Source organism: Polyodon spathula, chromosome 7 (assembly GCF_017654505.1).
Source record: "Polyodon spathula isolate WHYD16114869_AA chromosome 7, ASM1765450v1, whole genome shotgun sequence".
Lineage (NCBI taxonomy): Eukaryota > Metazoa > Chordata > Actinopteri > Acipenseriformes > Polyodontidae > Polyodon > Polyodon spathula.
This window is the reverse complement of record NC_054540.1, coordinates 6,088,289-6,105,438: the sequence shown is the minus strand read 5'-3', so window position 1 is coordinate 6,105,438 and position 17,150 is coordinate 6,088,289.

Sequence of the window (17,150 nt, the reverse complement as noted above, 5' to 3'; positions counted from 1 at the left end):
TATTTTAAAAGTATTTTTGTTGGTACTTCAGGTTTGCTTTGTATTTAGGACTTGCCATGCTTGGGTGCTTAATTTCCACAGGATTCAGTGGTTTCCATGGTAATAAGCTGACACCAAGGTCAGTAGGAGAAATTAGAGGAAATTGCTGCTATGCCTCAAAAATATAAGACTTGAGATTATACTGTATTAAATGATTAGGAATATTCCCTGTTATTAATAAGTACAGTGTACACAGTCATGGTGCACTTGGAACACTACACAACCCTCTACCAAAATGTGTTAATAATGACTACAGAACCATGGGCATTGGGAACGTCTTCGCAGAGTGGAAGCACAAATGTGTTTGCAAATGTGTTCAAATGTTGCAGATGTTGCAGCTTTGTGGGACTGGATGGGGCTCAATATTTACCATTAGCTGAGAACGTGCCTTTCCTTTAATTTAGCTGTTTTAGCTTACATGCATCTCTTTGCATTTTAAAAGCATCTGTCTCCAGTGTAAGAATGTGTGGGAGTTTTGATTTCCTGGTGTTGACAGTAAAGCTAAAGCTCTTCACAAGCAGACATGGTATAAAATGAGGTAGCTTGTTTGGCTTCAAAGTAGTGTACTGTGACAGGCTGGCAAGTGGATAGAGGCCCAGAGACAGACTGCAGTTCAAAAAAATAATACTTTAATTATAAATAAACACAAAATAAAAGGGCACAAGGGCAAAAATAAAGATATTTAAACACAAATCAAAACAAAACTTACAAAAATAAGGGTTTCCAGGCTGGGCGATGCCTTCACTGGATTAGAAAATTCAAAAATCACAAAACCAAAAAACAGCAAGCACAACCATCTGCTTACTTCCTCAGCTCCCTCCTCCCCATGGGAAGCTGAGGCCTTCTTTTACGTCAGGTGGCTGGGTGCTGATTGATCATTAATTACTCTAATCAACTAATCAACCCCAGCCACCTGAACACAATAAACCCAGGCAGGTAGGGGAATTTAACCCCATCCCTGCCAATTTCTAAAGAGCAGAGCTCTGCTCTGCCACATGTACACTAATTATTTCCTGTATATTTAGCTAGATGTTGATCACAGGCAAGACAGTCATTAGCAGCACGCTGGGTACGATCCCTGGACGTGATCTGGTTATCCTTGCCGGCGGCTTCAATGCCCATGTTGGTACTGACAGGGCTGGATGGGAAGGGATGTTGGGCAGGTTCGGCGTGGGAACTTTGCTGCATTCAACAACCTGATCATCAGAAACAGCCACTTCCAATATCACGCAAACACCAGCTTACATGGCGCCATCCATCCGGCAAGGACACGGCTGTTTTGGATTATTTTCTGATCAGCTCCCGCTTTCGATCATCGCTAAAGGACGTCCGTGCAATGAGGGGACCCGACTGCGGATCTGACCACTATCTTGTCCATGCCAAGCTGCAACTGTGACTCCAACGGGCGAAGTGCAAGGCACCACCACCAGCCAAGCCGAATTGGATGCGTCTTAAGGACCCAGCAACCAAGCGAGAATTCCAAATCGCCCTCTCCAACAAATTCGCAGCGCTAGCTCAGTCGGATGATCTGGATGATGAAGAACAGCAGATATCACAAGAGATCCTAGAAAGTGCAGCTCCTCTCTGCCCACCAAACCGCCGCCGGACGCAGCCGTGGATCTCGGACGAATGCCTGAACCTGGTGGACAAGCGAAAGCGAGCCAAACACGTAGATCTTGAGCAATACCGGCACCTGAACCGAGAAGTTCGGCAGATGATGAAGACAGAACGAGAAGCCTACTGGAATAACGTAGCGGCTGATCTCAAGGAAGCTGCATCCAGGCACGAGTACTGGACTCTATACCAAACGCTCAAGAGACTGAGTGGAAAGACCAAGTCGACCAATAACATCAAGAAAGCGGATGGAACCTTTGTGAGGTCTCCCAGCGAACGCCTGCAACGGTGGAAAGAATTTACAATATACAATCACGATCCACCTCAAGGACCACCGGCAGAGGAGGGCATTGGAGACCGAGCATGTCCCTGACAAGATCATTCGACTCCTGAAAATGTCAAACGATGGCTCAACCAGTTGCGTGCGGATACAGAACGAACTATCAGAGGACTTTCCCATCCAAACCGGAGTCCGCCAAGGGGATGTCACCTCTCCTCTGCTCTTCAACACCGTGATTGACGCTGTCATGAGAAAAGTATTCGAGGGAAGGCGTGGAGTTCAGTGCGACGAGAACACCTATGTGACCGATCTGATGTTTGCCGACGACAGCGCGATCTGCGCCGATACTGAAGCCTAAGCTACTGACATTCTTTATAGCATCGCCCGCGTTGCCGAGCCATATAGCCTCAAAATCAACGCAGACAAGATCAAAGTTTTGACAACGGATGGGTTGTCCACCAGGCAACGGTCATGGAAGCAGTCCTACTAAGAAGACTGCGATGGTTCGGGCACATCTGCAGAATGAGCATCACCAGGACACCGTATCAGCTTCTCTGGCGAAAACGTCCAACAGAGTGGAAAGTTCAAAGAGCAGCGCCCAAGAAGACATGGTCAAAACAAATCGAAGAAGACCTGAAAAACCGGTGATCCACCCTCTGTGATGCCAAGGCCATTGCCATGGATTGAAAAGCATGGAAAAGCGTTCTGAGTGAAGTCCGAAATCCAGCAGCACCCACAGCAGCGTATGGGCTCCGGAGGAAACCCCGTCCTATCGTTGGCTAGGGATCAAAGAAGAAAAGAAGAAGAAGAAGTACCTGTTTTACAATAACGTGTTATTAAGGAGCTCTAGGTTTTTTTTTTTTTTAATTCCCTCAATTTACCATATAAGAAATGTGAATAACAATCAAAAAAGGAGATTGGTTTGTGGTTCTTATTACAGTTACTTAAAACTTTTTTTTTTTTTATTAAACGTCTGTGTAAGGCTGCTTGCACCTCAGTTCGCGCTTTTCATTTCTAGTCTAATATACGCTGTAAGTAACACAGACTAGAAGACTTTATAGGGGTAAGAGCCAGCCTCATCAAATGATCTGCCACTTTGGGTCAAATTTAACTGGGAAAACACTGCTGTTCACTAGATGGTGATGCACTTATTAATATAAAGACATTTGGACTCATCTAGCCTACTGCACATTACATAGGTACATATACAGTAACTCATAGTCAAAGCACCTCAACACAGACAGTAATATCAATAAGGACCACTCAGGGAGGTTGCAAACATCATATTTAATTTGATGCTTCTTATTTTTTAAAGTAAATGTAACTTTTCCTTGAAATATCATAAACTCTGATTTAATGGGGATCCCTGTCTTGGCATTTCATAGGTCAGAAGGGTACTGTATCAGAAGAATAGCCAGCACATTGCATTGCCTGCTCTAACTGGACCCTTTTCAATGTAAAGAAGGGAAGTGTAGGGATTTTCTAAGGTTTCTGTCACTAAACCACAAGCTCAGGTCATAATGTTGTTGACTTTTAACTTGTGGTATGAATGAGTCAGAGGTCAGACGTCACCTAATTTGACATGGTACATCACTGTAGATATGTTTCCAGTTGCCACATAGCAACCAGTCAAACAGGAGCCATAAAGGTAATGCTTTTATGCAATTAGAAAAACTGAAGACCTGTAGGGGCCTCCTGTGTTTCCTTTGTCAGTAATCCCTGTCTGAAGTGTATTTGTCATCAAGTATAAAGTGACCAAAGCTGACATTCCCTGAGGTGTTAAAACCCCGCACAGCTTTTAAAGAAGGCCGACATGAATTATATTGTCTAGCTCTTTTAATCACACGCTATTATAAGCAAAAGCTTATGGAGAAGTGAAATCAGGGCAATCAGCCCTTTAAGACAATGAGACCTTTTTGATTTTCAAAAACAGCCAACTATGAGATAAGCCTGATTGAGGTATGCTTAGTTGTTTCGTGGGCCACACAGCATCAAAATGGAAGTGTTGGGAGGGTTAACGATAAGGATGTTTTACAAAACTTTATGACAAGAAACAACACTATGTCATTAATTATTGACGTCAAATCACTGGAGTAACTGTGTGATGCATGCAGTAAACTATTTTTTTAAAAACCAGTTCATCTTCTGTTGCTAGGAAATGGGGGTGGGAAGGATTAGCAACAGGAATGTGTGTGTACCTGAAAGCTTCAAGTGTTCTTAAGAGTATTTGCTACATTGTACAGTGTGTTATTATTATTTTAACACAAAAACACAAGAAAATATTTCTGGAATGTTACGCAGTAAATTAACTTCAGCTATTTCCAGATGGCTATCTGCTACTAATTTCCAGATGGCTATCTCTACTATTTTTAAAATACCCACACTACAGTAAGGTTGTGTCCACATTTATTATTTATAAACTTTGCCAGTGAGTGAAGTTGGATTGGAGATCAACCAAAACCTACCTATAGCATTTTTTTTTGCCTCCTAAAAAAAAATAGACCACATGTGTCATATAATATATATATATATATATATATATATATATATACATACACACACACACACACACACACACACACACACACACACACACACATTGTGTATAGAATATATATACATATATATATATATATATATAATATATATATGCATATATATATATATTAATTATATAGTTTTCGCTGCATCTTCCTGTTGTAATTATTAGTTTCAGTAACAAACTATAACACAATCATAAAATAATTATTGGACAGCTTCCCCCAAAGCTTTTTTTTAATTGTATTTTTTTAATTTAAACAGGTCCCTGGAAACTCCATTATGATCCAGATCCACTGCAGAAGTTAGAAGAAAAATTTTACTTCAGTAGACATGCATTTAAATCATCACGTGGGTATAGATTTACAAGTAACAGCAGAAACAAGAAATGACTGAATTCGCTTAACCATTGTTTGTCAGAAATTCCCATCCCACAGATTGTGCAATTTGATAGGAACAGTTATCCTGACTAGCCGTGTCACTGATCGTAAATCAAGCCTTTTACAAAATATGTCATCCACACAGTTAATTACAGTTATTATAGGACAGACAGGTTGGTTTGTTGCTCAAGCCTTTATGACTTGAATACTCCTTCCTCTTGTAATATATGGGTTTCCGACAGCCAGCAATTACTTGTGTGACAGATCAGAAGAGCACATCATTGTGACAGTTTGTCCTCAACAGCTTCCTACATTAGATTCACTCCCCAGTTAACAATGTGTTTTGTTCATGCACTTAACAGCTTATAATAAACTGTGCAATACCTGTAGAACAAAGATACAATTGAATAATAACTTTCTAGAATGAATATTTTAAGTATTTTGTATTTGTGGGCTATTAACCAGGTGTACGAGGACCAGGCCCAGTAGCATCCTGGTCCTTTTGCAAAATACATGTGGATTTAACTTAGACTTAAAACAAATTATGAAATAACAGAATGAGCTGACATGTTCTGAAAACGTACATCTCTATTTTTAAGTCGAAGGATTGCTTAATCTTGAAGATCGACACTCATCGCTGGGGTCTGCAGGTTTCCTGTGTAAAGTGCAAGATCTCTATTATTATCTGAGCTCTTAAAACTTTGTTCTGGTGTCACAGACTAGTGGCAGTGATACAGAAGAAGTATAAGATGGTTGATGTATGTGGGAATCAAATCAATTCTTTAAAATACTGCAGTATTATAGTGTATGCTGTATTAATTATGTTTTTGTTTATCTAATGCTACATGTACTAAACATGTCTATTAAGCAAAAAATGATCTTCTGTTTATTATTTTTTTTTTTTACCTGGAAGGACTAAGACATCAAAAAGCATAAAACATAAACCTTACAGTAATTTAACATATGACCACTGTACCAATAACGGCACTGTGGAACACAAACATTGCAACAAGATCAGTGAGCAGTTAAACTGAAATACATTTTTTCTGTATCTATCCTCCTTATCATAGGAAAAACTTACCAATGATGATGGGTGATTCTTTCAGTGCTTGACTTACCTACTTGATTTACACTGTATTTTGTTGGCTGAAGCCCAGCCATGACACTTTGGGCCTCCTTATTTGAAAAGAAAACTGCAGACCTGTAGGGCAAATCTAGAGCAAATAGCTAAAAACTGTAGACTAGTAAACTGATATATGCCCACTGAAAGTACTAGTTATCCTAGTTATCCTAGGATTTTCTTTCTGTAAGAGTTCAACTGTGTCCTTACCTGTTTGTGATGGTTACAACAGTATGTCAGTATGTTTTCAAATGCTTTTTGGCAGGGTCTGGCACTAACAAAGAAGCCCAAGTGGAATTTAACGCACAAAGAAAGCAGTATTAGGTGGATTCAAAACACATAAAACACAGTATTTTGCTATTTTAGTCTTGGACCTGCCATTGGATTAGCATGCAAAAAAGGGAGCTGTGCATTTTTTTTTTTTTTTTTTTGCACACACAGACATTAAAAAAAAAAAAAGCAGTCAGTTTCTGTAGCTTTATCCCAGCCATTCTACACTTCCCTCTTCTGCATCATCATGTGATACTTGACTAAGCAGCAGCACCAAGCTGCAGCAGCATATTGTGTAGCCATGTTAGTCTATAAACAGCAGGAGACAGTGAAGTAGACTGTGCTCGGGGGTATCATGGCAGCTGAGGGAGCAGCCTTCAAGCCTTTTGTTACACAAATGAGGTGTTTGCATCATGTTTTGTCAAGATACACGTACTTTCTAATCGCCCTGTATATCCAGAATCTGAGACTGTCAATACTGTATGCTAAATAAAGTTAATACCAAGGTTCGTTGCGATTAGATAAGCTGTAATGAATGTGGCATGGGTACAGTATGTTCTGTAGGACCGCCTCTATTGCATGGAAGGATGTCTCTGATTTTCTATACAGGCTCCGTCTCCCAGTTCTTTGTTTGTAAATGCCTATAGGGGAAACGTTCAGTTTCATTCCTGTTTCAGTCTTGTCTAATCTATACACAGGTAAATATATTGAGAGAATATGCTTGATTCAGCGCAGGTGGCAAGAGTTCATATAACTGCATATAAAACACATTCAAATCTCGATTAGTAATACAATAAATTGTGTAATAAGAGTTCAATATGTACCAAGATAGTGTTTACTTAAGCAGAGCTACATACCTTTAGTGGCAGACCTGCAAAACAATCATGATTGAGATTGTTCTTCTTTGTGGAAAATCAGTATGAAGTATCCTGACATGCCATTTAGCTTATAAATTAATAACATAATCACTTATAATGGCTACCTAAACTGAAATGTTACCAAGTAAACTAGGAAAATCTTTACAGAATCATGACCATAAAAGGCAATTGCTTCAATCTGCTGACCTGCTAGAGAGAATGTATGTCCTGCAGACAAATCACCTGCAAGGGATTGAAGTTTATTATATGTATAAATAATGTATATCTGTGTCTAGGTTACAATACCTGTTAATCCTCTACATTGCATAAGTTTGCAGTGAGGTCTAGCTGTGTCTTGTTTTAACAGTTTGCAGAATACGTTTACAGGATTATATGTATTCAAGTACACTGCACTGATATATCTTTCAAAGACACAAACCCATCAGGAATATAAGCTGGTTGTTTATACAGAAGTGTACATAATAAGTTTAAACAGGAAATGAAGATTCCTCTTGCGATTAGGGTGGTCATAATAAAGATACTACTGTCAGTCATTCACTTAAATGGCAATTATAAATAGTTTTATCCTGCAAAGGTCACAAAGCAGAGCTTGCCACTGAATTAGCAAATCTATCATTGAATTAAGTGTGTTGCTTTGTCTTGGTTTTTAGCCACTTGCAAAACTGCATCTCTTTTTGTTCAGTTGATGTAGTTATGGCTTAAATGTACCAATGCTAAGAAGTCAGTTTCATTCAGAGGGCAAAATATGAAAATTATTGAAGAAAAGTTACATTTCCCTCACAAGCAGCAGTCTTGAGATTCAAAATCGATGTAGCTGACAAAATAATAAAAAACAATTGACCAGTGCTTTTAGGTAATTAAATATGGTATGTATGTAAGTATTAATGTTGCTGATATTAAGTCCTGAATTCAGGGTAACATTGTTCTGTCAATTGTTAACAATACCTGAGCCAGTCAAAATGTTTTCAGTATTTCCAGTTTTGCCTAGACAATATTACTGTATAGTGTATAGTGTAATATTACTAATATTACACTATTACTGCAACAGTGACTGAACTCCTCCCATGCCAGTTCAAATCAGTTCACAGAAAGCAAAGGCACATGCAGATAGTCTGTTCAAGACACCATTTTCAGTGTTGCAGATATGCTTTCTAATGCAAGACAGTAAATTCAAGAGAGCCCTTGTGGTGGGGATGCAATATATAAAACAATCAGATAAAAAGAAACCTGCTATATATAGAACCCTCTGTTGTTTCTTGAACAAGAATCATTCTTTACTGAGCGTAAACAAAAAGAGTAACTATTATAAGGAGGCCCGGTTCAAATCCCTGCTCAGCCATTTACTCACTGTGTGACTCTGAGCAAGTCACTTAACCTCCTTGTGCTCCATCTTTGTTGTAAGTGACTCTGCTGCTGAACACAGAAGTATGACAGATTTGTACTTCCTAATGAATATGCATTTATCACCCCACACTGTTATAAACAGATACTGCTAGAGTGTTTCTATAAATAACTGTTTTACATGTCACAGTGTCCTTAACTCCAGTCCTGGTTCAGTGTATAGTCCCCCAATATTCATTGGAAGTTAGTATATTTTTAGAATTTGTTTTCAAAACAGCCTGCCAGCAGAACATTTTTGTTGTTTTTCTTTTTGCAAAAGTATAATTTTCCGAATGGGTTTCCTACATATTCCCTAACAGTCCCATGATCTCAGAACAGTACATGACACTTAATTGATCTTGGAGTCTTGGAGTATGCAAATATAAAAATTATCAATGTATGATGCTGTTCCATTTCTGCTCTTAGTTGATGGCCTGAGGTGGTTATGTAACTGGCTCTAAGAGTCTAGCAGGACAGGCCACGACATGCTGGTAGCAGCAGGTGGTAATTTTGAGCAAGATAACTAGTCTTTATTCACAGACCCAAGCTCACAGGCGAGGCCCTCATTCATAGTGATATTCTAGGGTTCAACTAAATCTAAAGCAAAACACATGGGCCTCTGCTGTAGACAGGTCTATGCTTTGTGCTCACAATAACATGAACAAGCAGACCAACTAGAAAGTACTCCAGCCCCATGTTAAACAGCTCTGTATGTTGAACAGAAATAGACCTACATTCAGTGGTGTCATAAGAAACTGAGAGTAAGGTGGCAAAGATGCAGAGTTGTTTCGGGACTTGCATAGTAATGCAAGTATATCGAGCACGTCTCCCAGAATAAACCCAGAGACACACCAACAAACTGCATCGTGAACGGTGCAGTCCTGTAAACATTTATTGGACATAGTTATCTCACGACTTTCACTTGTTCCAATTCTAATGTTTTTGAGTACATAAAGAAAAATAATATGTCTTTGATATGAATTGGGTTCAGTAAGGCCTTGGGGAACCCTGTGTTTAGCCAAAGGCAGAATCAGCATGGGGTGGAATGACAGGCATTCCCACACTGTAGCACCAAGGGACCTCAGCACTGACCCAGTCTGCCCACTGTTAGTCTAAGCAAGCTATTTTAGTCCCAATGCTAATTCACTGCATGGCCTCTTCCAAAGAAAGGAATCACTTACTGGGGGATATTAAAGGGTGCTGGGGGCTCGACGAATACACAGCTGTAACCAGAAGGTCACAGGTTCAAATCTTACTTGTTCATAGCCAAGACATTGCAGATGAAACTGTATTGCACTGTGGCAGGCTGGCGAGTGGATAGAGGCCCAGAGACAGACTGCAGTTCAAAAAAATAACTATTTTATTATAAATAAACAAAAATAAAGTGCACAAGGGCAAAATAACAGATACTCAAACACAAATAAAGCAAAAACAAAACTCACAAAAATAAAGTTTCCAGGCTGGGCAATGCCTTCACTGGATTTAGAAAATTCAAAAACCACAAAACAAACACCAACCTGCTTCCTCAGCTCCCTCTCCCCAAATGAGAAGCAGAGGCCTCCTTTTATATCAGGTGGCTGGGCGCTGATTGATCGTTAATCAACCTAATCAACTAATCAACCCCAGCCACCTGAACATAATAAACCCAGGCAGGTAGGGGAAGTTAACCCCATCCCTGCCAATTTAAAAGGGCAGAGCTTTGCTCTGCCACACACCTCCCCCCATGTACAACGTACACCGGCCGCAATCGGCCAACTCCCCCCTTTCCCCCCAAGAGTCCAATTATGTCCCTTGGGTGGGCTGTTATGGTGGGTGGTGGTGGGCGGGGTTGATGTCGGAGCCCCCAAGCCTTCTTTGGTTGAGGGGGCCCCGAATCTCCAAGGTAGCACGGCGACGGCGGCCCGGGTCCCTCTGGTGGCGGAGGCGGCGACGGCGGCCCGGCTCCCTCTGGTGGCGGAGGCGGCGGCGGCCCGGCTCCCTCTGGTGGCGGAGGCGGCGGCGGCGGCCCGGCTCCCTCTGGTGGCGGAGGCGGCGGCGGCGGCCCGGCTCCCTCTGGTGGCGGAGGCGGCGGCGGCGGCCCGGCTCCCTCTGGTGGCGGAGGCGGCGGCGGCGGCCCGGCTCCCTCTGGTGGCGGAGGCGGCGGCGGCGGCCCGGCTCCCTCTGGTGGCGGAGGCGGCGGCGGCGGCCCGGCTCCCTCTGGTGGCGGAGGCGGCGGAGGCCGGCGGCCCGGCTCCCTCTGGTGGCGGAGGCGGCGGCGGCGGCCCGGCTCCCTCTGGTGGCGGAGGCGGCGGCCCGGCTCCCTCTGGTGGCGGAGGCGGCGGCCCGGCTCCCTCTGGTGGCGGAGGCGGCGGCCCGGCTCCCTCTGGTGGCGGAGGCGGCGGCCCGGCTCCCTCTGGTGGCGGAGGCGGGCGGCCCGGCTCCCTCTGGTGGCGGAGGCGGCGGCCCGGCTCCCTCTGGCGGAGGCGGCGGCCCGGCTCCCTCTGGTGGCGGAGGCGGCGGCCCCTCCCTCCCTCTCGGCCCCTCCCTCTCGGGCTCTGAGCGGCGGCAGATCCTCCTCCCTCTCTGGCTCTGGGAGCGACAGCAGATCCTCCTCCCTCTCTGGCTCTGGGAGCGACGGCAGATCCTCCTCCCTCTCGGGCTCTGGGAGCGACGGCAGATCCTCCTCCCTCTCTGGCTCTGGGAGCGACGGCCGATCCTCCTCCCTCTCTGGCTCTGGGAGCGACGGCCGATCCTCCTCCCTCTCTGGCTCTGGGAGCGACGGCAGCTCCTCCTCCCTCTCTGGCTCTGGGAGCGACGGCAGCTCCTCCTCCCTCTCTGGCTCTGGGAGCGACGGCAGCTCCTCACCCCTCTCTGGCTCTGGGAACGACGGCAGCTCCTCACCCCTCTCTGGCTCTGGGAACGACGGCAGCTCCTCACCCCTCTCTGGCTCTGGGAGCGACGGCAGCTCCTCACCCCTCTCTGGCTCTGGGGACGACGGCAGCTCCTCACCCCTCTCTGGCTCTGGGGACGACGGCAGCTCCTCACCCCTCTCTGGCTCTGGGAGCGACGGCAGCTCCTCACCCCTCTCTGGCTCTGGGAGCGACGGCAGCTCCTCACCCCTCTCTGGCTCTGGGGACGACGGCAGCTCCTCACCCCTCTCTGGCTCTGGGGACGACGGCAGCTCCTCACCCCTCTCTGGCTCTGGGGACGACGGCTCACCCCTCTTTATTGGAGTGACCGGGGCATCTCCCATGTCTACCGCCAGGTAATTAACCACCATGAGGGCAACCTCTGGGAAGGAGGCCGGGTGGTGTTGTTCCTCCCACTGTTCCCACCTCTCCCCATCTCGACGCCACAGCGTGTTGATAACTATGGGGAGATCGTGGACGAGGTCTGCCTCAGGGTGCATCAACCAGTCCCAGATCTCCTGGGACGGTGGTGAAGGTGGTGGTGCTGGAGGTAGTGGGGTGGCCCCTGATGCCCGGGGTGAACACGGCACCTCTTCCTGGGCCTGGTTGTAGGGGCATCCTGCCCAGTTGTGGCCGTCCTCCTCACACCGGCCACACCAGTTTGCCGGTGGCACGTCTGGGCAGGACCGCCAACGATGGTCCTCCTTCCCGCACCAGGAACACCAAGGGAAGAGGCTGGCCGGGTCCTCCAGCGGTGGCTGCAGCAGCTTACATTTCTTCAGCTGCTGCTTGTCCTGCCTTTTCCACTGTCTGCTCTTCTTTCCCATTTTTTTTCAAAATAAATAAATAAAAATAAATAAATAAATACTGCTCTGAGCCTCTAGGTGGCGCTATCCCACTTCTGACACCAAATGTGGCAGGCTGGCGAGTGGATAGAGGCCCAGAGACAGACTGCAGTTCAAAAAAATAACTATTTTATTATAAATAAACAAAAATAAAGTGCACAAGGGCAAAATAACAGATACTCAAACACAAATAAAGTAAAAACAAAACTCACAAAAATAAAGTTTCCAGGCTGGGCAATGCCTTCACTGGATTTAGAAAATTCAAAAACCACAAAACAAACACCAACCTGCTTCCTCAGCTCCCTCTCTCCAAATGAGAAGCAGAGGCCTCCTTTTATATCAGGTGGCTGGGCGCTGATTGATCGTTAATCAACCTAATCAACTAATCAACCCCAGCCACCTGAACATAATAAACCCAGGCAGGTAGGGGAAGTTAACCCCATCCCTGCCAATTTCAAAAGAGCAGAGCTTTGCTCTGCCACATGCACTTTAAAGCTTTGCTCTTTGAGTGAGACTGCTGCCTTGCTGTTAATAGAGAGGAGAAATTGACACAGTAAACATCAAAAGACTCAACAGAAAAGTATGTAGCCACGTTACCTTCTAATGTATTGCTTGTGTAATCTTTGCTGTCATACAAAGAGTGCAAGAGAAAATACATTCCCAACATGACTAGGGGTAGCTGCTGAACCCTTAGAAACATGTTATAAGTAATTACATCAAAATAAAAAAAAAACTGATGAAAAGCTGATATAAAGATGTTTAATCTGTTATAGTTTAAACATTTAGAGTGTTTTGTCATTGAAATTCTACACTCTCAGCTAAATTATAAGTGTAGTTGCTTCCAATAGGGAGGTGAAAACATCTAATGCTGTAGGTTTATTGTATAGAACAGTGGATTTCAACCCCAGTGCTCAAGTACAAGGTTTTTGTTTCAATCGGGAACAAAACTGGTTTTACAAGTGCATTGTTTTCCAGTGCACAAGACAGCATTTAACAGATAGCATATGACAGCCTATGAACCTGGTGTCACTACGGTGAGTGTTCTAGAGTTGTCATCAGATTGAAATGCAAATTCTAAAAACAAAACAAAGGAATGTACTGCACTTGAGGACCAGGGTTGAAAGCACTGAAGGTTTGATTAATGTGGGAAGCAGATGTAATTTGTTCACTATCCAGCAGGTGGCTTCCAACCCTGTTCATCCAACTTGCTCTATTGTAACAAGCAACCAGGCAGCCAGAGTCTACAGAGTTTAAGCTTTTTCTGGAATCAGCCTACAAGATCTCCATGCAAGCCCAGGTAAAAACATCTAGAGTGCTACTGAGAATACCTTCCTAGGCACAGAGTTTATTGCTCATTTATTTACTTTAATTAAAGAATAATGTGTATTAAAGGTATACTTTATATTTGCTACATTTTTCTATATTATATTATCTGTTTGCAGGTTCTGTATATTTGTCTACTGTTGTTTCTGCTTCTGAAAAGACAAGGCTGATTGTGGGAAAATCCTTGAGGAGTTTTTACAGAAGAATGTTTGCTGGAATAGTGAGAAAGCATGACAAATAATGAACTAATTAGAAACAACTGATGTGCTGTGAATCATACAGAACCTACATAATAGGCATTGCAGAAAAAGTAGATGATAAAAAGTCTCCCTGTCTTTTCTTTCCCATCAGACGATCCCTGCCAGGGCTGCCTTCAATGCTGCCATCTCATACTGCCGAGATCTTGATTCATGCTCTGTGTTCTCCAGAATCAATTCCTAGAATCTCTTTTCTCTGGGCTTCCAAGCTCTTTGATTAATAGGCAGCAGTTGGTTAAAATCTCAGCAGCGCATGCCCTCTCCTGTTTTAAACCGGGCCAGCCTGTCGCCTGCATTCCCCAGTCCCCACCCTGCATTCTCATTTCATTCAACGTTGATTTTAAACTTGCATAGACACTTACCCTTGGTCCTGTTATTTTCTCACCCATTTTCACATGGCAATGGGACATTTACCGAGATCTACCCAAGCATGTTCACTTCCCATGCTTAAATATGAAGGAGGCCTATGACAGCAGAGTAATTATTTGCTATGTACTTAAGTGCCACCTCTGCCTGATTACATTAATTCATGTTACACTAGACCAAAGGATTTTTTTTTATATGATGTGGATTTTTATTAGTTGAATTGTGATACGTGTGAAAGATACTATGAATCTGAATTGTGAAGTTACTTAAGCCACCATGATCCATCTATACCCCCCCAAGACATACTGTTCATGATCTCTGTCTCCACACCCCTATTAAAAGGATTCTTATTTATACTGTATTTAATTTGGCACCTGTTTAATATCCTATTCTGTGTGTTTACTACCATTCTCTATTGTTTAGATTGATTGTTGAGCTCACTGAAAGTCCTATTTGAAATCAGCTCACTAACAAGAAATACAGCTTTTAGGAGTCTATCAAGAAGCACACATACTAGGATACTGAACAGGTAAGAACTGAAATATTCATTCTGCTCTGGATTACTGGATTGGTGTAAGAGCGATTCTGGCTTTAGGCTTGTGAGATCAGAGGACGCTTGCAAGCCCTCAATATGTCTATGATGTGTGGGGAGGAGAAAAATAAAACACAATTGGACATTCCAAATTGGGGGGAAATTAATTCAATAATAATTGATCACTCTAAAATTAAATAAATAAATAAATAAAGCCAAATGAAATAGTCACAACCTAGTCACTGTATTTGTAGTGAAGGTTTTGTAATGACAATATAAATGTTGACCTACATTCCGGAATCTCATATTGTATTATTTGCACTACACCATTTCATAGCATGTAATAAGTATACATACTTATCCATATATTGTATCCCAAGATCATCTTTGGGTATAAACTGATTTCAAATACTTCAAATAACAGACAGACCTTTATAGTATGCACAGTTTGTAGATTGGCTTCTGCTTAAGCAATAGTTCAACTAGACCTAAATAGCCATACACTGTAACAGTGTACTGTAAAAGAACCATAAGCCTCTAATGCTTCAGCAAATTTCCCACTATTCACGTTACACCCAAATCAAACTATTCCCTCAGACTGTGTCATGTAGTTATTTATGTCTTTGCTTTCCTGTGATATATAAGGCTTGATACAGCACTGCTCAATTCTTCTTGACAGATTTAACAGCAGTATCAAGATGCTTTTTTTAAATGGGTGCGGTATTACTTTTATCAGGAACAAAACTGTAATTACAATACTAACTGAAAAAAAAGATTGAAACTGAAATCACAATGAATAACAATACATGTAAAGGTGGACAGCACATGTAGGAGAAGGTTCTGCTTTCTCCGCTCTGTGAATAATGATACAAACCAGATTCATGTAATTCAGGCTTCTGGCAACATCTGGGATGGGGGGTGGGGGAGAGGGTTTGGGGGGCATCTGCTCCATCTCTTCCTTGAGAACCACTCTGTTTGGGCCGTCTACATTTCCTCAACATAATCTTTCTTCAGAACGCCTTTGCCATCAGGGTCTAAAACCTTGAACATGTTCATATTGGTTTCCTCCGCATGAGAGCCTTTTAGTTTTTCACTTGACATGGTTAAGAAGATGAAGTTGATTGGTCTGGATGCTTCCTTGATCCTTTAGTATGCCAACGATCTCCTCGCTCTTCACATTCAGACATGCCCAAGAGCTGCAAAGGTATTCCAAATGTCTGCCTTGCTGATGATGCCATTCCTGTTCTGATCCATGATAATGGAAGCTTCCTTAAACTCCTGGATTTTAGCCTGCTCAAACAACTACCATTGTTTTTGGATGCAAGATGAAAAACTGGTGCTGTTGAACAAAGGGAGCATTATATGTACTCCTTTAACTAGGTTTGTAAATGCATTTTTGCTTTGTTTAGTGAGAGACAGGTAAACCATCCTCACTACCCCATTGTCCCATTCTTAGAATAAGAATGTAATTTTGTGAGGGCTGTCGGCACCTGGTTGTCCAAGCATTCATTAAAAAAAAAATTATAAATTTGCTTTAAAAAAATCGTGCTCTCTGATTGGTTAGCTGTGCTCTATCATCCTTAAATTAATCCCACACAACCTTTCAACAGACCATTGATTCAAATTCCTCCACCACTTACCTGTTCTAATTCTATAGCATTTAATATCTGTAAGTAACCACTAACTTAAAAAAAAAATTCAGACTCAGAAAAACTGAACCGGACAAAGTACCAGTAATTCAACTTTCTTTAAAATAAAAATTGAATAGTGAAATAACAGAACCAGAACTGAATCAACTTGATCGAAAAAAACAAAACTAACAAACAATAAAGGGTTCTAAATAGGCTATGAATATCCTACTGGCTTCAAGAAAAAGGTAGATCTCTTACCTTTCCTTTCCTTTTGTACAGACGAGTTGAACAGTCCAATGAGGGCCAGAGCCTTTCTAAAAGTGGATGGCCAAGGTCTGAGGGTGAGGGAGGGGCGGGGGCTTGGTGTTGAGGGTGAGTGGAGCTTCTCTGGCCCAATCCTCAGGGAATTTTATAGTTCCGTAAAAAATAAAGATGGAGAGCAATACAGCATATCAAGCAGGAAAGGGAATTCAGAGCATATTTTTTCAAACTGCACAATATCTGGCAATGTTCAAGTACAGTATTTATTACAAAAAATCAGTGATCTATAATTAAAGTAAATTAAAGTTTTAACAGATTTATTTATGTAATTTACTAAGTTTTATATCAATATTTCTATCAAATGTATATCCATTAATGAAATAGTAAATTAGAATGTAATAATTTAATACAAATGATATACAGAAATGATTTGCTTAATACACATTTTAATCAATATTTTGTATATTTATGAACAAACTGATGTTCATTTAATTCTTTGTAGTGCTATTTACTGTTATTGGAAATAATTTTTATCTTAATTTGCTGTT